Below are 26,826 nucleotides of genomic sequence, written 5' to 3' on the forward strand. Positions count from 1 at the left end.
AACAACAAAAACCCCAAACCCTGTTATTTTTTCACTCCAGCATCAGCTACGGTATAATCTGCTCACCCCATTGCTCTCTGTTCAAGAAATCATTTCACATAGTTTCCCCTTTTTCTGAGATAACATAGGACATATGATTTTCCCCATCATTAGCTCTGAGTTTGATAGCTTGCTAGCTTGCATGATGATGTGCTTTTAATCGGTTGATTACGTATATGCCCCGGGCAAGTTACTATGTTAACATCTGATGATTTAGCAAACTGCTCTGATTTTATTTATTTATTTTACTTCTGGCTGAAATATTTTCTAGTATCAATGTTCAAAGTGTAAAGTCTTAGTGAAAGCAGCCTGTATTCACAACTTCTGGGCATTTGCATTAGTGGTAACGGATGCCTTGAGCCATGGGAAAACAATATGGGTTTTAATGTACATGCTTAACACTTAGTGCTTGTTCCCTAACTTTAAAAAGGCCAGCTTAAATATTTATGAAATGCCATTTTTCATTTTGAATTGAGTAACAACTGATTATCTTTCTTAGAGATATCTGCACGATATGCAGTCAGGTTTTTATGCTAAGTTGCAGAGCTGCAGATGTTGGTTTGACTCTTGAGTGCAAAGGATTGCAACTACTCTATAGTTTTTAAAATGAAAATTTAATTGAAGCTATAACCAAGCTGTGGGGGATAGTTCAAATTTGGTTCATACAGTAAGAAAATAATGATTTAGAGTAGGGTGTTCAGAGCTTGTTATTAGATAATTTCCTGAATTTATTTGGCATTTGCTTATAAATTGTATAGATCTCCACATCCAGAATGTGCCTGTACAATTTCTAGTGAAAGTGCTGTTTTTACCTTGAAGCTCTCAAGACACAAGATACTCCAAAATAAATCTATGTACAGGCCTGGTTGGTTGGTTGGCTTTTGGGTTTTTAGATATTTTTGTTTATTTGTTTGGTTTGTTTATGTTGGGATTTATTGTGTAGTTTTTTGGGGGTTTTTTAGTTGGTTGTTTTTTATTTTGGTTGGTTGGTTTTTCTTTGTTTGTTTTGTTTTTATTTAAACCCCCTGGTCCTTTAAGAAAGGAATTTCTACAATAAAACCTGTTAGAAATGCATTGTGATGTATAATTAAGCCTGTATAAACAGGCTTAATCGTATGCCACAATGAGGAAAGAGTTATTGAGCCTACATTTAAAATTGTGACATGAATGTCCTGTAAATAAATTCTTGGACATGAAAAAGAATTTTTAGTATTATCATTCAAAATTGAATCTTTGCCCTTTTGGCTGGAAGAAAAACTCGAGTAATTCAGTCCCTGTGAGGATAAAAATTACTGGATTAAAAATATTAAGATTTGTTTGATTTGATTGAATAATTACTTTTTGTGCCAGTACATTACTGCTTACATAGACATTTCACCTATGCTCTTCTTTATTTCATTTGATTATAATTCTTTCCCCATAGACAAACCTGTCTATGAGGAAAATATGTTTGACTGAATAGTAGTGAATATTTAGATAAGGTACCAATGGCTGGAGGGTAATTGTAATATTTAGCAATTATATGTACAATATTCCATGCCCCATTGGGATTTCTGCTGAGAATGTGCTTTACATTGTGTAGGAACAATGGAGGACAGAAAAAAGACATAAACATTCCCATCAGGCAGTTTAGTGTTGAAAATTATTTCACAGGTTAGGATTAAAATAATAGATACGAATGTAGTAAGAACTTTGGGAGCATCCTGAGACAGCTGCTTCCTGAGGAAGAGAAACCTTTCAGTGCAATTAATGTCATCTATTACTTCTGCTCTACTACTTCCATACAGTTTCCTCTCTCCAGACCTTTCAGAGGAAAAGTAAATTAATTCTAGCCAAAATTCACTTAAGTCAATAATAGTAATCTTACTAATTCCAAGTTCCAGCATGGTTACTTGCCCCTCAGAAGAGCACAACAAAATGGTAAGTAGCGCATTTTGAAAAAAACAACCTTGTATCTGGGCATTGTCGCGACAAACATCAAGAAAATGGCAGAAATATTTTACCCTCCTGACTTAGAGATAAAAACATCACTAGAAAAGGGCTTGTTGGAACCTATTACTGTCATCATGAAAGGCATATTTAATGAAATAAATTAATTGCTTATTATTTGTATGCTGATGATTAGCACAGACTACATGTAAAACACAATTGCTAAACAGAAAACAAGTTCTGCAGAGGGCATTGGAATGATGATCTCATTACAACTCATGACCTTGAACCACATTCAGGCTCTGTTTAAGACTCCAAAACCTGTCAGGCACTGCTCTGTCTCTTACTTAATCAGCTTTCAACATTCTTTTGTGACATAGGATAAAGGACAAGAATAACTGTCTCAATTCTGTAAACAGTTTTCATGTATTTCAATATCTCTTATGGACACTGGATTTAGAAATCTCAGCCAAGATATTTGAAATATTATTATGAAATGGAATATTTAATTTTATGATGACACAGAATTCCCTATAAAGTCATGGAGATTATTTATAATCCAATAAATATCCCAGCATCTTTGTATGAATAAGGTGTGGTTAACTGTGAATAGTTTTCCTTGTTCACTTTTAACTTCTTTTGTTTTCTACTATTTGTTCTTTTTCAAATTCTCTTCTCTGCAATTTCAACTAAAAGTTTTGCTCAAGATAGTCCTTAATCTAGCTCTCACACACACACTCCAAAATGCTATCTTGAATTCCGTTATAGCTGCAATTTATGTTAGCTTGAGTATCACAGAAGTTGGGCTGAATCTTTAGTGCTATGGTGAAAGGCAGAAGTAGAAATTACAATTCCTGGGGTGCCAAACTTAATAATTTTGTTCTGCTCATTCAGCTAAGTTCTATTCATGGAACTTGACTACAGCACAGATCTGGCCAAGCAGCAGCCTAGATATGGCCCAGGGGATGAGTTAACCTATGCCCCTGAAAAAGAACAGCAAAACTTGCAGGTTGGAAGTGAAGAAATCTGTCAGAATTCCTACCCTGTTAAGACTGTTCCCAAGGAAGAAAAAGAAAGAGAAAGGATGGGACACAGTAGGAGTGTCATAGGGCATATGGAAGTATGGGATCTGGAATATGGAGGCAGGGACATAAAGAAATAAAGAAAATATAATGTAAAAATAGGGGATGTGAAATGAAAACTGGAGTGGTAGGATGAAAGAATGAAGAACACTAGAACGTGAAGAATTAATTAACAGTTATTATAGGAAGAAGGACTCAATGGCATTGTATACCTCATCCTCCCCTCAATATCATTTGACTCCAGGTTGTCTACAACTGCTTTGGTTGTATAAAAGTTTAGCTATACCGTGGATGAAGAGGACAGACAACATCAATCTTTGCAGGGTTGATCCTCATAATGTGTGATGCCAGATGATCAAGCATGCCTATTTTCAAAGTCAATCTAATACAGAGAGCATGGGTTTGCGTGGATCCAGTTTGGATTTTTGTTTTGCTGATGCTTGATAACACTGATATATTCACATGATTGAATATATTCTTATACCCCATAATAAACATTTTTTCCATTTATAGAGCTGTTTGTAGAAAGATGCTCTGCCTATGTGGGGGTAAAGTATCTCAAATTTGACACTATTTGCCAAAGTTAGCAGTGATGGTTGAAGAAGGTGGGTCATGCCTCTTCTGGTATTGAAGAATGCTGAGACCAGGTTTACTCATTAATCCCAAAGTTAAATATTCTGAGTGAAGAACAATGTTTCCTGAAAGAATCTGGCACTGGGGAGTAAAAAACAGAGCAAGTTTCTGATAAAGGAACTAAGAAGCAATAGTACTGTTAAATGATCTAAAGGCTGCTGAGCTGACAGAGCTGGCAGTCAATCACTTTGTACTATAAAAACCCAATCCTACTTTTTAAATGCTGGGAACTTCTAACACACTCCTTCCAGGAGTGTGTGGGGAGAGTTCTCCCATGAGTGGGAGACACCGCTCAAGGTTAATCGTCAAGGCTTAGAGACTTGCCCACAGTTGTTGCTATGGGTGAGTCACATCAATCTCTACTTAATAATTACTAAGCTAGTTTTGAAATTATCAATTTAAAAAATAGTATACTGTATTAGTAGTTACAAGTATCTATACTGCCTAGTAAGTAATTCCAATTAAAGTATTTTAGTCTATTATCCATTTAGTCTATTATCATCAATTTAAACAAATACTCTATTTAATTCATATGAATATGTTTGGTTTCCCCTTCCTAATCCTGCAGGACAAAGTTGTATAGGGGTTCATCTACACCTGTATAATCCTCTAGACATAAACTGCTGATCAAGCCTGGTACTAGGACTGGATGCAACTGCTCCTAGACTCCCCTCTGAGAAGCATATTAGAAAACAAGGCTGTCCTTTATGAAATTTGTGACTCAACAGAAGTATCTCCTTGGTTAACCTTATCTGAGGCTTCCATTTTGCCAGTGACACTATCTCAGACTTCCTTTGCCTGTATAATTTAGAACATGCCTATTATAACACAGGATATTTTTCTTACTTCTAAGTATTCACCATGGAAAAAAAAATCTATCAATTATTCTAAAATACTAAATGCCACAACTTCCATTACTTGTAAACAGGTAATGGAGGTAAACAGGTACTTGTCAAAATTGAAGAAAAATGAGTACTAAAAATAAACATTTTGTCAATTCATGCAGGTCTCCTGTCAAGACCCCACCAATAAACATCTCCCTGTGTTGCTTTCATACAAAATGGCTACAATATAAAGGTCAAAACTCTCTTGCCTTACTCTTGACAGTAATCCTTTTAAAAGTGATGTGGTTGAACTTTGACCTTAGGCTTCAGCCATGAGTCTTACCTCTCATCAGGACATATCAACCACCTAGGCAGCAAGCATGAATAAGCAGAAAACTTAAGCTTTGTATTGTTCAACGCAAATTATTAGTTCCACATTTTCAGTGAAATTTTGGTAAAGGTACTGAGAACTGACACAGATAAGCATCATATACTGATTCTAGTTTGTATTCAGTGACCTTAATGGAGCACTCAATTTAGAATTGTCTCATCCGTGTGATTTTTAAGTCTTCTATTGATGCATGCACCTTCTTATTTGACTAACACTCTACGAGACTGGAAAGGGAAAATTCACTATTCAGTTTTGCTGCAGACTGTAGAAACTCATGTTACTATGCAGTTTTTGTCAGTGCTGTCTTCTGATGTGGTTTTCTTTATTGCTTGTGTGTCTCTTTAAACAGACAAAGAAGCACATGAAAATGAAACACCAAAACTCATATGAGCTGTCTGCTTATAATTCCTGACTCTATTAAATAGAGTTTGCATCTGATAGAAGACAACCTGAGGTCTAGCATCACTTCCCTGGATTCTTTTTATATTAGATTACTGGGTAAAAAAGAGCTGATGTTGAGACCAATGTTTTGGTCTGCTGTCTGCTAGCTGGCTCTCTTAGCCACTTAGCTAGCGAGTCAAGTTTCCAGCTGTTTGTCCTCCTTTTGTCCTCCAGGCTTTTCTCTTGCCTCTCATACAGAGGTTCAGATTGAAGAAAAGATGAAACAGGTGCTTAAGCCTAGCAGTAGTAAACTTCCAGAAGCTATTTTACCTTTCAGGCTAAAAAAACCCTGAAGTCTCAAGTCTTTTACTTTGTAGTTTAAAGATTTTGTCTTTGGATTTTAAGTGAAAAGTCCCTCCTCCTTTTCTGGCATTTTAAAATAAAAATTATGGTGATCCTGTATCAGATAGTGAACTTAATTAGTCCAGTAGGAGATAGGCATGTAAAAATTATCAAAGACGTTTACTTAAAGGGCTCATAAAAAACATTACACAAAAAAAAAAAAACCACAAAAAAAACAAAAAAAAAAACCAAAAAAAACCCCCCCCAAAAAACAAAAAAACCCTACTTAAAACCTGAGATATTTGTGAATGAGTTTTACAGGAAATATGTGAAGAATAATTAATTTGACTGATTCTTGGATATCTACAGCAGCAGAACTTTAGGTAAGCAAGCGAATGTTATAGTGAAAATAGGTGAGGAATAGAATCTCAGATAGTTGCACAAACCTGTGGATTTCATGTCCTTGACTAAACTGGAAAAAAAGCTTAATAAATAAATATCACATTTTGTTTCCAATTTTTTCCTATAACTCTCAGCCTTAATCCATATGTCTGTATGAAAAATTTGGTCCTTGTGAAATCTGATTAGCTTTGGTTAGTAAAGTATGTTCCTGGAATAAACTTACAGCTACATGACTGTGATTGGGCTGCTTTCAGCACCACTGTGGTTATCAGGTGTTAAGGGGAAATATATATCTAAGTCACAGATGTCACAGGCTATCTATGCTGACATTGGTCCTCTAGGTTTTATGAAGCAATTTGGACTAAGGTACACCTAATTTGATTTCTGATTTGATTATCTAGGACTTAAAATACTTGGACATTTTTTTCCAAGCGGATAAGAGAGATGAGTAAGATCTTACTTCAGAAGCGGAAAAAAACAAACTATTTTTTGGATCCTTTATCAAAATGGTTCTGCACTCTTCTCAGAGGCATTAATGATTAATGTAGAGTATGAATGCAGCTTATTTTTAAGGTCAAAAGTCAGAAAATAGTGTTGGTCAACTTTTGGTTAGTCCATTGCATCTGGGAGTTCATTTTAAACAAATAATGCAATCTGCCATGGTCAACTAGATCAGAGTTTTGGAACAGAAAAAAAATAATTTATGTTGCTTTTATAGAATCAGAACTTACAGGCAGATCAAGAAGCAACTTTCAGCTCCTGATTGACTCATGGCCATGTTCTCTCCATAGACTTTTGTTTCATATATTTTAGACAATATTTTGCAGCCTTTGAATGTGCGGACACAAGTAAAATCCTCTGACACAACCTCAGTAGCTCAGTTCTTATGCCATACTCTTTAGAATCTTATTCTAAAATGCCATGAGGAGCTTTACAATAGGAATTTCAGTTGAAAAAATGTTGAGGTTTGTCTGCACATTAGCACTGACTAATGAGCATTGAGTAACACAACTACAGTGCAAAGTTCCCGAATAGAAAAAAATGAGATAAACAGAGTGATACAATAATAAAAAAGGTGGATTAAAAAATATCCCCATTGTCCTCATCTATTTCTTATTTCTTCCTCACTAAGACCTTAATATGTATCTTCCCTCTGGTCTTCTCTAGGGTTACCTGTGACTGCTTAGGCCATCTCTCTGCTCATTCTGAATTTTCACTGTACCCTTTTCTTTCTGCACATCTCACCTTGCACTCAAGAAGTCCCTCAAGCAACTTATGAGTTTCCAAATATTTTCAGGAAGGAGTTGGTTTTCATTCAATCCTGGAAGCAGGTTGCTTTCATCTCCACAGACACCCCTTTCTTAATAGAACAAAATAAGGCACACTAACACACAAGACAGTGAATAAACAAATCACTCAATGTAAATTACTACAGTGATTTTCCTTCCTGGTCGTTGTTACTTCCCCCATGCAAAGGGCAAATGTGGTGCTGGCAGTAAGGGAACTCTCCTTTTTGCTACCTTAGGAAGACAGTGACAACCATGGAGACTTGCCAAAGCTGAGCCATTAATCTCTAAAAGAGGATCTCTGTCCCCACAAAACCATAACTTCCCAAGCACACTAGAGGATGTGGGTTTTAAGAAAGTCTTCTGATCTGCAGCCATTTTTGTAAAAAGGCATTTTGGGATAAGTATCATTGGTACTCCTCCCTCCCCTTTGTCTCTAGGGTCTCTCTGCCAACTCTTGACATTTACTCATACAAATAATGAATTTTTCCCATATTGGTAAAACTGTGATGACTTTCTTACCTTTCAAGTTACAAAATTTAGGAATAAATATCCTCTCTTTGCATTTCTGTGCCTTTATTCATTTGCAGTACAATCTTATTTAACTGTATGTCTTTGACAGAATTACTAAATGCCAGAGCCATTATTATTTCCTTCCCTTTAAGCTGATGCACATATTCAGTTAAAAATCAATTGTGCTCCACATCCGCAAACATGCCCTCAGTCTTATTTCCTCTCATTTTTATTTTCCATTCTTTGCTTGGACAGTTAAACTTCCATTAATACCACTCAGGACACTTCAATTTTTATTTTTTTTTTAAATTCTCCATCATTTCACAGTCCAGTTGCTATCTGTGGCAAGATGACCTCCTACATAACGTTCATAGAGCTGTTTAACCTACAAAGCTATAACCTCAGTCTATAATGGCCCTTCACTCTTAATTTCATAAATAAATTTTGATAGCTGTCTCTAGTGCATCTCCAAATGCTTTTCTTGGATCAGTTTAAGAAAGCTAAAGCTCTGATAGAATTACGTCTGTACAGGCACGTCAAGGGCAACAAGAAAAGCTTCTGTAGGTATGTCAGTGATAAAAGGAAGGTTAGGGAAAAGTCTTTAAGGCCAGGTTGGGTGAGGCTATGAGCAAGCTGTCTAGTCAAAGGTACTCCTGCCCATGGCAGGGGGTTGGTACTAGGAGATCTTCAAGGTCTTTTCCAAGCCAAACCATTCTCTGATTCTATAATTCTATGTAAGTAAAAATATTACTTCATTCTACAAATATTTATTTATGTATCTGCTAAAATCAGCATGGTTACAATAAAGGATTGCTCAAGTGTGTTTTGGGTTTGCATGATAAGGTTTTGGTAGTGGCAGGGCTACAAGGGTGACTTCTGTGAGAAACTTCCAGAAGCTTCCTCCATGTCCAGTAAAACCAATGCCAGATGGCAACAAGACACTGCTGAACAAGACCAAACCTGTCAGTGACAGTGTCGGCATGTCTCGAGTATAAGATTTGGGAGGGGGAAAGGCTTCAGAACACAAGCTGCCAGAGAGAGAAGTGAGAATATTTGAGAGGATCAACTCTGAAGTTAGTGCAGAAGGAGGGGCAGGAGGTGCTCCAGGCACCAGAGCAGAGATTCCCCTGCAGCCCCTGGTGCAGCCTATGGTGAGGCAGCTGTGCCCCTGCAGCCCATGGAGGTACAGGGTGGAGCAGAGATCCACCTGCAGCCTGTGGAAGCCCCCACATCAGAACAGGTGCAGGCATGAATGAGGCTGTGACCCCAGGGGACCCTGCACTAGAACAGGCTCCTGACAGGACCTGTGGCCCTGTGGAGAGAGGAGTCCATACTGGAGCAGGTTTACTGGCAGGCCCCCACTGGAGCAGCCTGTTCCTGAAGGACTGTGCCCTATGGAAGGGACCCACACTGGAGCAGTTTGTGAAGAACAGCAGCCCCTGGAAAGGACTCATGATGGAAAAATTCAGAGGCCTGTCTCCCTTGGGAGGGACCCACTAGAACAGGGGAAGGGTGTGAGGAGTCCTGCCTGTGAGGAAGGAGCAGCAGAGACAGCATGTGATGAACTGACCACATCCCCCATTTCCCATCCCTCTGTGCCACTCTGGAGGAGGATGTAGAGAAACAGAAAGTGGTAGGGGGGGAGGGAAGGTGTCTTTAAGATTTGTTTTTATTTCTCATTCCTCCTATGATTTCATTTGCAATAAATTAAACTAATTTCCCCAAGGCAAGTCTGTTTTGCCAAGAAGGTAGTTGGTGAGTGATCTCTCCTAATCTTGACCCATGAGCTTCACACTATGTACCATCTCTGCCGAGCTGAGGAGCAGGGGATAGAGCAGTTTTGGTAGGCACCTGCAATCCAAACTGGGACAGCCCACCACAAAAAGCTGCATCAGCTTTAATTTGATTTCCTTGCTCTTTCAGCTTCAAGATGTACAAAATAACAAGGTAAGTAAAATGGAGTTCATGTTTGGTATGCCTTTTGACTTTCCTTCTGATCACCTAATTTTTTTTGAGAAGAAAGAAACAACCATTGTATGAGAATTCTCTTAGGTAAAGTGACCACTGGCTAATTTATCAGCAAGTATATATGCCAATACTTCCAATTAACACTGCTTTTCCCAGCTTTACAATATCAATAATTTTATATATAAAATAAAAAATTTTGCTTCTATTAGCCAAAAAATTCAATATTGAGTACTAATATAATAAATTTTGCACAGTGATATTTACCTATCTTCCTTTCAATGTATCAGGAATACACCAGTTTGTACAGAAGTCTTCAATAAATGTATTATTTTATTCAAATTAAAAGAGATTTTCTCCCTGAACTTGCATTCTTTGTTGTTTTTATCACCACAGATATTATTTGAAATTTATTTTCTGAAATTTTAAAATAAATCAGTAAGCAAGCAAGCACTGTGATTTTGTTCAGTGTTGCATATGTTCAGTTTTCACTTGGCACATATAGTTATCTTCCAGTTCCTCTAGGAACAGGAAAGAAACAGTTTATAGCAGCAGTGGAAGCAAACATCACCTACAATTATTTCTGTGAATCACAAAACAAGCATATGAAAAGATTTATTAATTCAACATGCAGAGAAGTTCTTTGCCTTGGTATGGCTGGCTTCTCTCTGTGCCCTTCACATTCTTAACTTTATGAAACTCAGTTTCAGGGACAGTTATTCCTCAGTTATTGTGATCTGAGTAAGAAGAATCCTGTGTAACCTCTGCAAATAATGTTTGTGACACACTTATATTTTTGGAAAAAAATACTTTTTCTTCTATACTATTTAAAGCAAATTTTCCTTTAAAAATCAAAGAATTACAGATACAGTATCAGTGGCAATTGAGAAGCCATATATTTTTGGGAAATAAATTTTCAAAAAGCCACACATGCTGTATTATTTATAAGTTTTTTTTTTTTTTTGTCCTCTATCCATGAAGACTTTGATTCTCTTCTGAGGTCCAGAATAATCAGGATACAAGATAATGAAATTTTGTGCATAAAGGATTTCCATTGAATGCATCTTTAACAAATTCCTTCCGTTTCAATAATTTTGCAACACTGGTATTCATTGTGTAGTAAAATTTTGAGTCTGGAAAAAATGGCAAGCAAGGTTTCTGGGTTTTTTTTTTTGTAATAGCTTTTTAATAATTATAGACTTTAAGGTTTCCCAGTATTCCAGAAAAAAATCAATCAACATCTACTGAATATTAGTGGCAAGAATAAAATTTAAAAGAAAGTCCTGGCTTTATTTCTTCATATTTTCATGACTCTTATTTTTTCATATTTGGTGACTGATAGGAAAAAAAACACAGGCTTGACTGTGCCTGTTAGACAAAGTTCCAGTTTCTTTAAATGAAAGGAGAACTTTAAAGTCACCTGTGTTTCTGCTTGAGATTCTCTACATGGCACTGAGATATGTAGTGTAGGAAAGAGAGAGTGGTCTTCTTATGCAATTATTTGCAAAAGAAATGTCCAGTGCTTTACAGAAACCAGTCATTTGCCACACCTTACTAGTATATAGTGCCTGTATGAAATGCAAACAATATATTTTCTGTGTCACTCTCTGGTGTCACAGAGCATGTCACCATGGCACTACACACACTCCTTGCTGCTAATGGTGGTGGTGCTTCTGAAATAAATTGAGTGGATAAAGGATTTAGTACTTAATCCTTGCCAGCCTTTTGCAGGTGCCTAGGGACACCAGTGATGGATGCAGTTTAGATCAGGTTTCTGTTTTCATACTAAATACAAAATTACTATTCTACAAGACTGGGTGAGTTCAAAGATAAGTTTACTCACTGAATACTCAGCACTGCATTCAAATCACAAACTGGGCTTTGACGCATATTATGTACCAAATTTGGCAATTGTACAATTGGGATTTACACAGGCTCCTCCCATCCACTTTTGGAATGTCTAAAATGAGCACTGGAAAAGGCACTGGCTTAAAAAATTATGACATAATAATTTTAGAATAACCATAGTTACTAAAATGAGATTTATTGACTAGATAACAAACATATATATTTTTGGGAATAGGCACGATCCTTATACACTGGTTTAGCAGTTAAGTCACCAATTATATAAAACTTTTCTACTATTTAGAAGTTTATTGTTCTTTCTTTGCTAATATTTGTACAGAAACAGCTGAATGTGGCAATGCCAAAACTTAGTATTTCTCAGAGTGTACACCTAGATGGAAGTAAACAATGCCTGAGCACAGGGGATTCCTTTCCTTTCTCATACTCTATCACATGTTGTAGTATCTTTATTTTTTGTTTTCACCTATCAGATTGCTGCTGCTGAATCAATATCTGAAAAGTACCCTCATGTCATTACATTCAAACAGGGATCTGATTTGGAATCAGAAATTTTTTAATACCATACAATGACTTTCATTACTGCAAAAGACTAGCTTAGATCCGTGTTTCTTCATTCTGGTTAAAATAGGGTTCATACTCTAATTATAGTGATAAAAACAAAAGGAACAGCTCCTCTGTGTGATTCCACTCAGGAACAGTTCCTAGGGCTGAGTGGTGTGGATTAAAACAACAAATAACCAACCTGCACCAGAGGCATATACATACCACATTTTGTCACAAATATTTAACTTTGTGCAGTAAGCTTTAAGTATAGACCTGTTATCTTGACTGCAACATATCTGTTATGCTTAACTCTGATGATTAAAACTGGCAGATTTCACTGCAGGGAGCCATGGGATGGCAGAAGATGTTAAACTATATCAAGTCAACATTTGAGACAAATTCAGATATTTTATCTCATAGAGTCAAATTAAAAGGCTCACTTTAGTAAAGACTTTATGGCAAACGACAGACTAAAAGGCAAAAAGAAGGTAATTTTCATATGATATTGTATCTTTCCTGTAATACTGTGAAATAAGTAGATTTTACTTTTGCAAAAAAAAAAGATAAAAAGGGCCACAACACTAATTGCTTTTATGTAGCTACTCAGCAGATGCAAATTGCTTTAAAAATATATGTACTTGTTTTAATGCTCTTGTGTTGTCAAAAACTTTCTAAGGTCTTAAAAAATTACTGCCAAATTAGTCCTGTCTTTTGTTTCAATTAATTTTGCCTGAAATATGAGTGGCTCTTGCAGTCAGGCACTGACTGTGTTGTTAGTTTATGAAATTGTTACTTTTACTCCCTGATAAACTGATAAACACAATTTGTTTTTATATAAGCTTTAAATAAATAAATAGAAGTAAAGGAAAACAAAGAAACAAACAAACAAGCCACAAAATTACCAACCACGAAACCCAAAAGCTTTGCAGTTGAAACTATTTTAATTTTCTCAGGTTTAATGTTGGTAGTACATCATAAATAATGATTTGTGGCTCTGGTGGTTAATATAACAGATTTTGCTCTCTCTTACTTAAAATCAATGTTGAGTTTGCATTGTAGGCAAAATATTTGTTGGGCCCATACTCTAGACTGAATAATACCAGGTAGACTAAAATATTAGAACACTATTGACTATCTTTATATGTGAGTCATAGAATAGCTCTGTTTACAGAACGTCTTTGCCTAAATAATTCCATTCCTGAATTCTGTATGCTGCAAAATATTGAGCATCAAAAACATTTTGGGAAAATCCAGTGCAATGAAGAAACAAAGAATTAAGTTGTCTTGCAGTGAAATTTTCATTTTGTAAGTCTGGGAAAACAAAATTCATATGCACATTAGGCCAATGTTACAAGATCATTAGTGTATTGTTGAGGGATTTTTTGTCCATGGCAACACTAGTGTCAATTATCATTTCTGTTTATGATTTAGAAGAAACTCTGTTAAGAAATAAGAAGGATTCATATTTCATTGCAATTGAGGAACTTCTTATGAACTGTTTAACTGCTTAACTGTGTAGTGTCAGACTGGCATAGAGCTCATTCTTCTTCATATATAATCAAGCTTTTTCAAAAGCAAGACTACAAATCCATAACATCACAGGTTAAAACTATATGATTTAACTCTACTCTTGGCCTTATTTTATGTCAAAGTAACCCAAGTGCAATATTGAAATTTTCTGATCAGAAATGAGAATAGTTTTTATTGTAGCAAATAAAATTTTAAGCACACAAAGGAACATTTGGAAAAGCATAACATTTTTAGACCTTATGGAGATTTTCAGTGAAAATTGATTTCACAATTATTATGGGTAAAGTCAGTCAAAACTTCTTGACAGAATAAAGAAGTATTTCAATATTAAAAAAAAATAAATTTAAAATCTCCTCCATAATTATGTCTGTCCCTTCTGTTGCCTTGCCTCTCCTTGCCTTGCCTTGCCTTCCCTTCCCTTCCTCTCCCTCTCCTTTTTCTTTCTATCAGAGAGAGAATATTTATAATCAGCCCAGAAAAGACAAAGTATAATGATCAATTAAAATTCTTGACATCTTTACTGAGTTTTTTATTTCCTTTCTTTTTATACCTGTAGTGATACATTTAATCCTTATTTCAAAGTGTGAAATAAGTCAGGTGAGTTGCCTCCTGGAAGTGTTACTCTCAATCATTTTCTTCAACTCTTAAAAAAAAATCTACATTCAGATTTCTACACTCTCAGTGTCTAAAATTAGGAGAGATAAATGATGTACCTCAAGCATTTGAGGAGATCTTGCCAGTTTAGAGATGTCTAGATGACAGAATATTATCTATTATGTAATCCCATTTAAAAATGTGTTCAAGTCTTCAAAATGTTAATGTAATGACAGCATCATCACTTTTAAAATCAGATTGGAAAGCTCACTAGTATACTTTTCATGGCTTCCTGGATGTGAGTCTGAGCCTTCACAGATGGGTCAGAAAGCCTATTAACATTTTAGAAGCCTTTGAGAGGATGAATTTACTCTCCAGTACACTTTTGTTGATCTTCAGGGCTGAGATCAGCAAAAATCCTGGAAAATATGGTATCTTACACATTCTGTGTAATTCTTTCTTGTTTACTCAATTTTCATGAGTATACTTTGAGATCTTTAGTCAATCCCACAGCATCAAACCGAGTGAGCCAGAAGGGATGGATCCCCATGCCATAACCGTAGCCCCTATTAAACACACTCTTACAGCTGGCAACGTTGGTTTACCTCTCAATTTTCTAGATTGTGTTGTGTTTATAGTGGCACTTTCACTCCTCAGTATGACTGCAGTAGCCACATAGAATATATGTGGGTACTACTGAGGCATAAGCTTGGGGCTACACATTACAGACTTACTGAGATGTTACTGAGCATCCCTCTGAGACAATTTTGGCCAATTAATTACTAATTAATAAAATTAGTATTCTATGCCATAAAACCCAGTTCCAAAGTCCATTTGTGATAGGATAACCTGTGCTGGGGGATGGAGATTTACATCAGAGGTGTTAGTGGCAACATGTCTTGGCTACTACATTTATTAGGCTGGGAATAACCCAGAGCTCTTTGGGATTAGAAGTATAAAATGTTATTTTTAATTAGTGTGAAACCTAAATTGTAAAATAAGGCTGAAATAGCCAGTTTGAGGTAGTAAAATACTCCAGTAGATTTGACAATTACTTGGAAAATATTAACAATGGAAAATACATCACTTCTAAACATTTTATACATTATTCTAGTGTACTTTGAGCAGGAGCATCCAGCTATCCATATTCTCCAAACATCTCCAGGATTTGCAAAGACCTACATGAGGAGAATATAAAATTATTCTAAAAAGTTAATAAAAACCCTTGCATTTAAACTTATGTAACTTTTATTTTTCCATTGATGATTATTTTTCATTTACTTGCATTTTTCCAATTCAAGAAGTTGGCATTTTGTTCATACAGTAATATTTTTTATGCTTTATGAGAAATCAATTAAATGATGATTTAGACTTTGCAGGGAGTTAATGGATGGCAATTTAAAGAATTATTGCTGTGCTTCAAGTAACATCAAGTATCTTATTCTGCCTACACAATTTCTGTATTCCTACCACTTAAGCAGCTATTAGGAAGTGCTCCTGACAGAGTCTTATGTTGTGTATTTGCAGAATTATGCCCCGTTGCTTCAAATCCAGATGTTTTATATTGGTTACCATAGAATTTAAGATGTGAGGTAAGGCCATTATATAAAGGTAGTGTAGAGTCATTTACTTAAGGGGAAAAAAAATCAAACCCAAGACAACAGATTTTAAATTAAACAGGTAAGAAAATCAGGATGAAAAAAAAAAAATTGCTTATGAAGCTTAGTATTGACATTATTCAGTCGAATTCAGCCTGGAATAATTGAACATCTGAAGGTATTCCATATGCTAAAAGCAGCTGTGATCCAAATGGATGCATGAGCTATGTGGGAAAAAAAATGCTTATGATTAGATGCAAGTAATAAAAGAATGAAATAAGCAGCACTTCCCATGCATCAAGGAAGGGGTACTGAGGTGTTTTTACTGCAAAGCACTACTTTGGTGACTCAAAGCAGCAGTAAACTTCACATATGGATTCATTAACCTGTACATTCCAGGAAATCTGACCTTTATGAGTAAGAAGCTGTTGCCAGTTACAGTCTCTTTGCTATTTAAAATTATTTGTAAAAAATTTTAAACATTTACTGGGATTTTATTTTTGGCATAAAGTAGATGATTTGGTTTTTTTTTTCCAATAAAGAATTTTTTCTGCATTTCACATCTGAAGCACTATGGAGCAAGAGACCAGGACTAGATGCATTTCTGGCATTTCTTTCACTTCTTCATGATTCTACTTGTTCACTTTGCAAGTCTATTACTCTTACCCTACACATGGCCATTATTACTTTTTACAGGAATTATAGTCAACTCCTTGATAACTTTCATCTTTCACCTGCAAAAACTTTAAATAATGACGTTTATCTTGTCTGTCTGTAACAAAAAAATGATACATTATGTATATGAATATTCTGGCTTATGATCCTTTCAAAACTAAATGTGTTCTTGAAAACTATCTAGCATTCAGGCATTAGAATTAACTTTACTTTGTCATGCCTGGCGATGGATAAGTGGAAAGTATGAGATCATAACCAAGTCTGCTGAGTCCTAATACAAGTGGAAATGGAGAATCCATGATCAGCAACCCTCTTTGATTTCCGTATGGCAACCCAAACAAGAGACATCATGATTCACATCTCACCCCCTCACTGTCTGGAGTAAAGATAAACAGTTGCTGCACTGGAAATATGAATTCATCCAAAATGTACCGAGAGAAAAGTCTTTTGAGAATTCTTGACTGTCTCTAAATGTTTAGATTTGTACTCTGCTGTTCTGAGTAATAATTATTTAACTTCTCTGTGAAAAAGAGGACCTTTTACTAATAGGCTTCACACTGTATGCTGACATTTCAGAAGGTTGCTATATTAGTTCTATCATTCAGAGCCATGAATTATTTAATCACCTACATATCCTCCTCCTTCAAACTACTGAACTACTCAGCATTGTACTGATGCAAATATCTAATAAATAGACAGAATGTAAAATATCTTTATTCAGCTTTAAATAAGGTTGTAAAGTTTTAGTAGAGCCTCTATTATTACTAGTGGTAGGTAGTAAATGTTGTTTGCAGCTTTCAGGGTCTGCCATATCCAAATTAATCTCAGCTTCATATTTCATAGGGATTATACATTCACTTGAGAAGTAAAAATGTTGCTGTCCTCATTCTTTGACACCTTTGTATTCTTAAACCTCAATATGCTCTTCCAGGGAGCAGAGCTGTCCTTCACCTTCCTTGTATTTCACACACTCACAGAATATTCTGAGTTGGAAGGGACCCACAAAAATCATTGAGTCCAGCTCTTAAGTAAATGGCCTGTAAAGGGATTGAACCCACAATCTTGGGGTTATTAGCGCTGTACTCTGACCAACTGAGCTAATTAACTTCAGGTTTTAATTATTTCCTAAGTTAATATTTGTGCAATTCTGAAAAAATTGTGACAATAATTGAATCTGTACCATGGAGAGAAAAATGAAGTACTGTTTATATTCCAATAAAGCATTTTTTTATTGAGATTAATAACTCTTAGTGACAAAATAAGATAATGATAGACATTCTAAAGCTTACCCCCCTGACATTAGCTTAAAAAGGCATGTAAAGTCAGCTGTAAAGGCTGGCAATATTACACAGGGTGTATGAGCTATTACAAAGGAACTGTAGAGTATTCTGATAGAATAGCTTTAAAATACAGAAAATTTTGATTGCAAAGAATTCTGCTGCAGTGGGGAATTTATCAAGAAAATTAAAAGAGATTTAGGTCAACTCATCCTGTTTGCTTTTGTTTACTGGGCATAGAAATTTAACGTTTTTTGTAACTGTAATAGATTGACTACTCAAATACTGATACAGGGTGTGTAACACAAAGACATTCACAAGAAGATAAGGCAGTATTGAAATATTTCTCTGTTCAAACTCACATAGAAAAATAGCAAAAGCAGTAATTACTTACACCTGGGCCATTTTCTCTGAAGATAGTCACTATACTATAACACACACTTGAGACTTATTTTGATGATAAAGAGTGTTTTTCAATCTCTTTAGCTCATCCACATACATATTTCATTTGAGAAGCTTTGAATTTTCCCTTAGAAAAACTAGAAATTTACTGAGAATGATCTCACTAAAATCTTCTTATTCCTCGTGTAACATAAAAAACTCCACCCAACTCCGTTGTGGTTTTATGGAAATGAAGTTTAATGGAAAACTTAGAAATCATAGAACATCACTTGCACATTCTAATACATGAAAACAAAATTAGTGTAGAGATTCTGATCAGTGCTTTTGTTGCCTGGAAACATTAAGGTTCTTAAACAGGCATTTAGCTGAAGTTTGGAAAACAAAATGAGTACAGACATACCTGCCTGATAATTTGGGAACACCTGCATGGAAGCACCTACAAAACATTAAAAATTCCTTTGTTCAAGCTCTTGGGAAAGTGTGTGTGTGTGTCCTAAAGAAGTCAGCTCAGTAACTCAGCACTGCAAGGATGTCAGGTCCAGGAGAGGAATGAGCACCAAGAGCAGCACATTGATGCCTGTGAGACTCCCAGGTGAATGCAGATTCAGCATCAGCCTCTCCTTTGCCACTGCACTGGGGTATGGAAGTCCTGAAGTCACCAAGCTGTTGGTGGGCAAATTTACCTGTGGGTTTTAGAGATTAAGCAGCAGTCCTGGCCTTGGGGGCTGACTGTAAGGCCTGAAATAGTCGTCTCAGATCAAGCTGGAGTGTATCTATAGTATACTGCAGCCATTTCTGTGATTGCAGTGCTGAAGCACTTCTATTTTTATCCATTGCACCAAATTTTTATGCTTTGCTCATAACTGGCAGGAAAAAAGAGCATTATCTCATTCATAGTCATTAAGTGCCTTAATTACTTACTCCAAATGACACAACTCTTCCAGAAAACTTTTAGAATAGCTTTGAAAGTTCTCAACAACTTACACCTGAAAGCCAAATGTACAGGCTATAATTTATTTACACTTTGTAAAATTATGTAGGTCCTCAATAGGTCCCACAAATCATTCAGTATGGTGTGGTCTCATTTAAACTTCATAAGCAATGCGAGGGAAAATCTTTCAAGTAGGAAATTTGGCTTTTTTTTCATTGGCATCGTTCCAACCTCTAACTTCTCTGGTTCAAACCCTTATCAATATCCAGTTTCTTCACAAATAATTTTAAATACTCAGCTTATTTCATGTCTAAGGACCAAATCTAGCTTAAATGTTTTAGCTGTTTCAATTCTTTTTTTTTTTTTTTTTAGTTTACAAAATCCTCTGTTCATTTAAACTGAAAAGTTCTGGGGTTTTTAGCACTGTAACAACCATCCAGCAGTATAGCTGTATGTACATATATAGGGATTTAGAATGAAAATTACAGAGAGAAGAAATGTATAAAGAATATTTCTTCAATGTTATTTTTATCCAAGAAATTTATGGTAAGCATTGTGGTACTAGTTAATTATGTGATAAATTGGATTTTTTTTCCTATAAGATCCTTTGTGTTCAAATTCCTAATGCCAGAGTGATGAAATTTCCAACCTTCATAAATTTTTGAGGTAATACACAGAAATAAACTTATATGATAGTAGGATGATCCAATATTTTCTGTAATTATCACCTAGTTTCTTTTGGAATATAACTGATTTTTAGTGATTTTTTGTGTCCAATGCAACTATAAAGGTTATAGAAGGTAATCACCTTGTGGGTTTGACCCCTCTGCTATATTTTAATTTCTATCTTTCTTTTTATCCAGTTTTAAATGTGCCCGTCTTCTGTGATAACATTTCTTAGCGTTCTTGTTTTCTTTTTAATGAAGGTTACTATGTTTTCATAAAGTTTTGATACATGTTAATTAATCAAAAGTTAATATAAATACAAGTATGCTTTAGGTGAGGTAAGTTTGAAAAACAAACAAAAGCCAAATTATACTCACAGAAGTCATGGCAGATCAGTTTTCACTCTGTCTCTCCATCACCACGCTGACAAATCTGTGTTTGTGGGTTCTATTTTTCTGTGAGGAGCTCTGCATACTCACAATGGTGATTAGCAAGAAATCTGGACTATTTTAGGGAATCTTTATAAGAATGGGATGGAATGGACTAAGGTAAGCTATTTCCAAAAGGTTTCATAATTTATTGTGATTCAAACATCTCTATTTGCATTTTGACAATTTTCACCTACATAGAGAAGTACATTTTGAAAAGTGGAGTAGAAGGCATTTGGCTATAAAGTTAGTATTAGTTCATAATTTGAAAATACTTAGCAATACTCACAAATAGTGTATGTGAGAAAGATGGGTACATATTATATAAATTAATTTAGTCTCCAGGCACCAAGTTCAATCTGCAAACAATTTACATGTGTTGTATAGAAAATTTACTGCATAAAGTTTTTCTCAAATATTTAGGTTCAGTTACATGGTATTTATCCTACCCCTGAGATTTTAAAATCCCCCACATAATTCTGACAATTTTCTACTACAATATGTAGATTTTTGTACCTCTAATAAAAGTTGTTCTCAGGAGAAAGGGGTAAAATGAAAGATAATTCCTACTTTATTTCTGTACTTTGGGAAAACAATCACACCACTACATACTTACACAGCATTTTGAGCCTTATTAAGTAATTTTCTTTCTATTTTTATTTCCATAATTTGCCTGCATTTCATAAGGTGCTCTGAAATTGAGCCAGTAAATAACGTAATCACATGCTTGTCTTTGAACATGTGCAAAATCTTCTGCATGTACTGCTTTTGAGATATATTTTTAAATTCCCTCTAAGGAGAGTCAGGGCAACCTTATCCAGTGAGTGCATGCCCAGCCACTTTGTGCAGGCAGGAGAGAGCAAGGAGCAGAGCCACCAGCAGCTCCACGGCTGACACAGGCTGGCTGTGCCCAGAGGGGACAGCCACTGCATTGTCTGCCAGAAGTACCAAAGTCAGCATGATTTACTAAATTAAGAAAAAAATAATGAATAATCGGAATTTATATGATGGTCTACAACATTAGAACCAAACACATCTGCCCACAATTCCACAATATAGCTTAGTACAACTAAAATGTTCTGTAAAAGAGATAAAAATGCTCATAATTATCATCTAAAATACTGAACTACATGTAGACGACAAACCTGAACTTCATAAGCACCCTTTCCTTATAGAAGAACTTAATCAAGAAGTGGATGTAAGCTTTTCTTAAAGTTCAAATTTTGTCAAAGAACAGAAGCTACTGCTCAAAAATTTTTCTGGACTTGAGTATCAGAGACAAGAAAAATTATTCCATATAAATACATACAAATACTTAAATAAAGTACAGACCAATCCAAAAGATAGGCTACATTAAATTTAGTCATCATTATCAAAGTACATTGTAGCTTTAAAATGCACAAAGAACTTTATGGTGGGAGAAAGATCAGGCCAAAATGAGAGGGTGGAATGACATCAGATTTATTTGAGACCACAAGCCTAAGGCAAATATACATCAATATGAGCGAGATCTGTAACTAACAGATTGCTTTCTTAGTCTTCTGAAGAGTGATTCAGTTTAATAGACAAAGTATTTTCAACCTCTTATCTTCTGTGTGGAAATATATTTTAATTATTTCCTGAGTTTATTATATATTCACTTGGAAGTCAAGTACTTGATACGAGTCAGATTGTTTATAACAGGGCTTCAAACAGGTGTTTCAAATCTGCATTCCAGCCCTCAGTAAAAGTATTCCTTGATGGAAATAGCCATCTTTGCCTTTTTCACTGATGCATGAAAAATCTAGCAATATTTCCTTTTTTAAATAATGACAATATGGCATTGAATTATTTTTTCTATACATGATAAGCAGGGCATTCACAGGCATATGATTATGATATTTTCTCTACAAGTTTAAAGGTGGACTTTTTAAAATTTGTTTTTTAAGTTCAGTTAATTATTTGTCACTAAAACCATTGTTCATATATATTTTAAGCAACTGTTTCTCAATGCTGGATCAAAGAATACTTTTTAGAATGGCAACACAGTTCATGAGGTTGTTCTGTGATTTGCTCAAGATCTTTCATGTATAATGAGGTCCTATCTTCAGTCAGCATGCCATATATTTACAAGGGAAACTACTTGATTCCTATAGTCCTTTCCTGTTTAAATGTACCAAGGGCACTGACCCTATGTCATGCCCTTGACTTCAGGAGGCTCATAACCTCAGCAGAAGACAACATCTCCTATAAAAACTCACAAGGAAGAAAGAATTTAAATTAACTAAAGATTATTTTGAAACACTGTAATTTTTTTATGGTAGATGAGATGCTTTACAGAAGGTTCCTTTGTTGGCATACAGTTGGCAACAGAATTTGAGTTCTGCTTTCGTTAACATAGCACTGATGAAGAATATAAATATTATGGAATAGCAACTAAATCTTTTCAGAAAATGTGGATAAAAACAATGAATAAACAATCAAAAAGACCCCCCAGCACTTAAATAAAACTATTAGAGCAGATATAACAGTGGTAAAAAGATGCTGAGTTTTAATATTTACTCATGTTGGATTAGAAGTGCTTTTCTCATCTCCTGCACCCCCCTTCCCCTGCCCTCATCACGAGTAATGTCTTTGGTGGAACCACATTTAAAAAGCAATTAATAGTAATTTCTAAAATGGTAGTCAGTACACTGCACACTGAAGGTTAATCCTTTGGGTATTAATTTAGCTTTATCACAAAGCAGACAGAATGTCTGTATTCATTTCACTGTGTTTAATATATTATCAAAATTAAGGTCTCCATAAACAAGAATATCCTTCTTTGAAAGCAGTACAGCTTAGCTGGCACAGAAGTAAATACAATAGTTATTGCAACCACTTCAATATACAGCATGAGAATGTACATTTATTGCTTAAAGAAAGTGAATCATTTGCATCATTTGAAGAGTACAGGCTCTCCAGGTCTGCTGTTTGTACCTGTCCAAGATTTCTGTGTGCATACAAAAAGTTTACTTTCATTCTAAAATAGTCTCTGTTACTCAGTCTTTTAAAATTTTAAGTATCCTTCCTCATAAAACATATATTTTTATGCAGCATATTAAAGTTCAAAAAGCTATCTCATTAACTAGATAAAAACATTTTATCAGCTTTAATTAAAATAATTCTGATTTTAAAAAGGCCATTGCCATTTTTGCAAATAAGTTTTGAAAAATAACCAGCCACATTAACTAAAACAACTCATTTTTAGTTTTGAATTTAGCAGAGCAAAACACTGTCCTTGTTTAAATGTGTTTTAGCACATTTTGCTCCCTGAGAAGGTGAGGATTTTTAATGCTTTTTTGCAAAGTATATACAGCATATATAAGATTATCAAAGTTGTCTTACTTTCCTTAGACCCAATGGGAGTATTGCCTGAAACTGCCATGAAAAACTGAATGTATAGTTAAAAATGCTAGTGTTTATATGGAAAACAATCTCATTTTGTAACCTATTACCAAGGATACACAGACTTGTGTGGCCTATTTCATCAATAGGTCCATAAATTGACACAAAGCAATACATAAATGTACAAAAAGCTATCCTGATATCACGAGCAGGTACCTGTGTCAATGTGGTCTCTTGGAACACAATCAATTGTTAGACCTGTACCAGCTCCTCCTCAGCAGACAGTGTTTCCATTAGCAATCCGGTGTGGCAGAAGGACAGTGACAGCTTAGCTGAGTCAAATTCTGTGTCTATGATACAATTATTGCACTACTGATTGCTTCAGACATTGGTGAGTTAATCCTTGGGGTATTAATTTACTGCTCTGACTGTACAAAACACATCCTGGTGCTTTGCCCTATTGAGGGTTGTTACGGTAATTATTCCATATGGCATCACCAGTAAAATTTTCCTGTGCCTCTTTCCAGGTAAACATATTTTAGGTTTTTCTGAAGTCAATCAGCTAACAAGAATGAACTTTATATTGCTTTCAAGTACTACAAAATACAGTGATTCTCCTTTGAGAAGAATTTCTTTCATTCCAAGTCTTGCCATATTTCAACTAGGAAGAATCTTTATTATATCAAGAAGTCTTCATGAAAGAAAATTCTAACATATTCTATTATAAATTCAAAACCAATTCTGGTTTTATGTATACAGATGTAGGAAGTGTTTAAACAACAAGAATTGTGGAAAAAAAAATAATTCAACACATTTAGACAAAAATCCAGAAGCAGGCTATCTCAATAAATCTGAATGCTCTGATAAAAGTTGTTGAAACTAAAATGGAAATGAAAAAAAAAAATGCCACCTTGATAAATAAAATCTACTTATTTCACCACATTTTTATATCTACTGTCAAGGTTTCTTGTAAGAATAGATACCTACTTGGATTAAGTTCTAAGAAAACTAAGAAATACTATGGATTAGGTTTAAAAACAATCAACATGAATTCAGTCTCCAAAGTTGGAAACTCTGAGGTGGGGATGATTTCTAGTGATTATGAAGTAAACCTTGAATTTGACATATTTCCTTCACTGTTACAGTGTTTTATTTCAATGATACTTTTCTTTGAGTGTAAGGGAAAAGTGAAGAACAGAGAATAAATATTTTCAGGTGGCCTTTGTCAAGATCTTTCTGAGAAAGTCGTAATGAGCTAATTAAGCTTGGGAGATAGGGTGGTATCATCATGGATTAAAGACTGTCTGTGAGTTAAATCTCAAAGCTGACAATTGAACAATCATTTTTTTCCTGCTGTAAAGGTCAAAAGTACGTATCTTAGAGTCTGAGAAAGAGTACATTTAGTAACTGTATTTCTATTATCTTAAGTGAGAGCTAAGATGGAAACTGCAGTGAGACAGCATTACTCAGCATTTGAGAGAACTTGTAACATTTTCATGTCTCCACAAAACTGGAAAAGAGGAAAACTAAATGTTTCAGACTGAATTCTTAACTTACAAAATTGACCTCATCATCAATTTATAACAGTCAGTCAAGATCTTTTTACAAATTATGAATAGTAGTAACAGAAGACACTGAGATATGATGTTTGGAAACAAAGAAGATGGACACAGAATCACAAAATATGCTCAGTTGGAAGTCACCCACAAGAATCATCAAGTCCAGCTCCTGGCCCTGGACAGGACCCTCTCCAAGAGCAACACCATGATGAGGAATAGAGAGAAAATGTTAACACCTCTGTATGAATAAGTGCTACAAACTCATTTGGTTATGCTACCAGAAGTAGCAGTAAGACCCTCTTAAAGAAGAAGGGGAGGAACACAGGGGAGTGAGAATGAGGCTAGCTGAAGGCATAAAGTGCTTGCAGAAGAAGAAGGAGAAGGACTAATATAAAAAGAACTGTGATAATAGAGCTATTGCAATTAAACTCACATTTTGTGAGTTGTGATTAAAAAATACAGCATGTAAATATTACATTCTTTGAATTACACAGCTCTGCATATTACTATTATTAACATTAAATGGAATTTTTGCAAGTCACTTCATGCTTATACATATATAAACATGGATGGAATTTCACAGCTTCTTGTCTGATCTTTTTGAAAGATTTGTGCTGCTTTCTTTTCAGACTGCAAACTATCTCCTTCAGACTTACCTACTGCTGACAAGCTTTTGATAATGCTGCTTATTTGTTCTTTATGGCTCATCTGAGCCATACTTTGTACTTTGTACTGGTTCTGTACTTTTATACATCAGAACATTGTTGTTTTGATGAATGTAAGAAGCGCCTTTGATCCATGGGTATTTTTTAAGACAGTAAAATACTTCAGAACAGACAACTGGTGATTTATTTTTTTTAAAACTTTCTTCTTTAAAAGCAAAAGATTACTTTAGAGAAATAATGTTTTCCAATTTTAGTTTTTAATAGAATTTATAGATTTACTTTAATATTCTTATTGTGCATTTTCATAACACTGGACTGTTATACAAAAAAAAGTCATAAATAAACCTGCAAAGCAATTTGCTCTTGCCACTATTTACAGTGTTCCAAAGTGGCATTTATTTAATCAAATACAGCTATCTACATGTCTGCATCTAAGCTAGTCATTTTTGTCATCAATGAAAATAAAAAGACACTTCTTAGGTGGGAAATCCTAAACAAGACATCCAAATTCCATCAAATGCATCCAGCTATAAAACCAGGTGTTTCCCTTGACTGTAAAGGCAATCTCATTAATGACATTTGCTTGGCTCAGAGACTGATATCTACACTGCACATGTCTAAGATGAAGTGAGATAAATCCCTCATTTCTGCTTTTTTTTCACGTCAGGGCTCTTTCATTTGAGTATCATTGCTATATATCACCAGTACCTCTGGAAATATTCAAACACTTTGGTACTCCTTCTTGAATTTCACATTACTGGCATAACAAGCACTGGCTTAAGAAGCTCCTAAAAAAGCAACTTTGGCTCTAGAGCATCAAAAATAATTTCCTCTAAATATTCACTGAATAAAATGATGATTAAATTCAAATCCTGATATCTATCTTATCTTTTGTGATAAAAACAATACAAGTTTGCCTGGTCAGCCATTACAAGATAT

General features: G+C 35.1%; 1 protein-coding gene across 3 annotated transcripts in view; it reads right to left on the bottom strand.

The window, feature by feature from the left end:
- Positions 1-26,826, bottom strand: part of CNTN5 (contactin 5) — a 602,350-nt gene that overhangs the window by 471,241 nt on the left and 104,283 nt on the right. The gene's annotated exons all lie outside the window — the stretch shown is intronic.

The sequence above is a fragment of the Parus major genome, chromosome 1, assembly GCF_001522545.3.
Source record: "Parus major isolate Abel chromosome 1, Parus_major1.1, whole genome shotgun sequence".
In the NCBI taxonomy this organism is placed as follows: Eukaryota; Metazoa; Chordata; class Aves; order Passeriformes; family Paridae; genus Parus; species Parus major.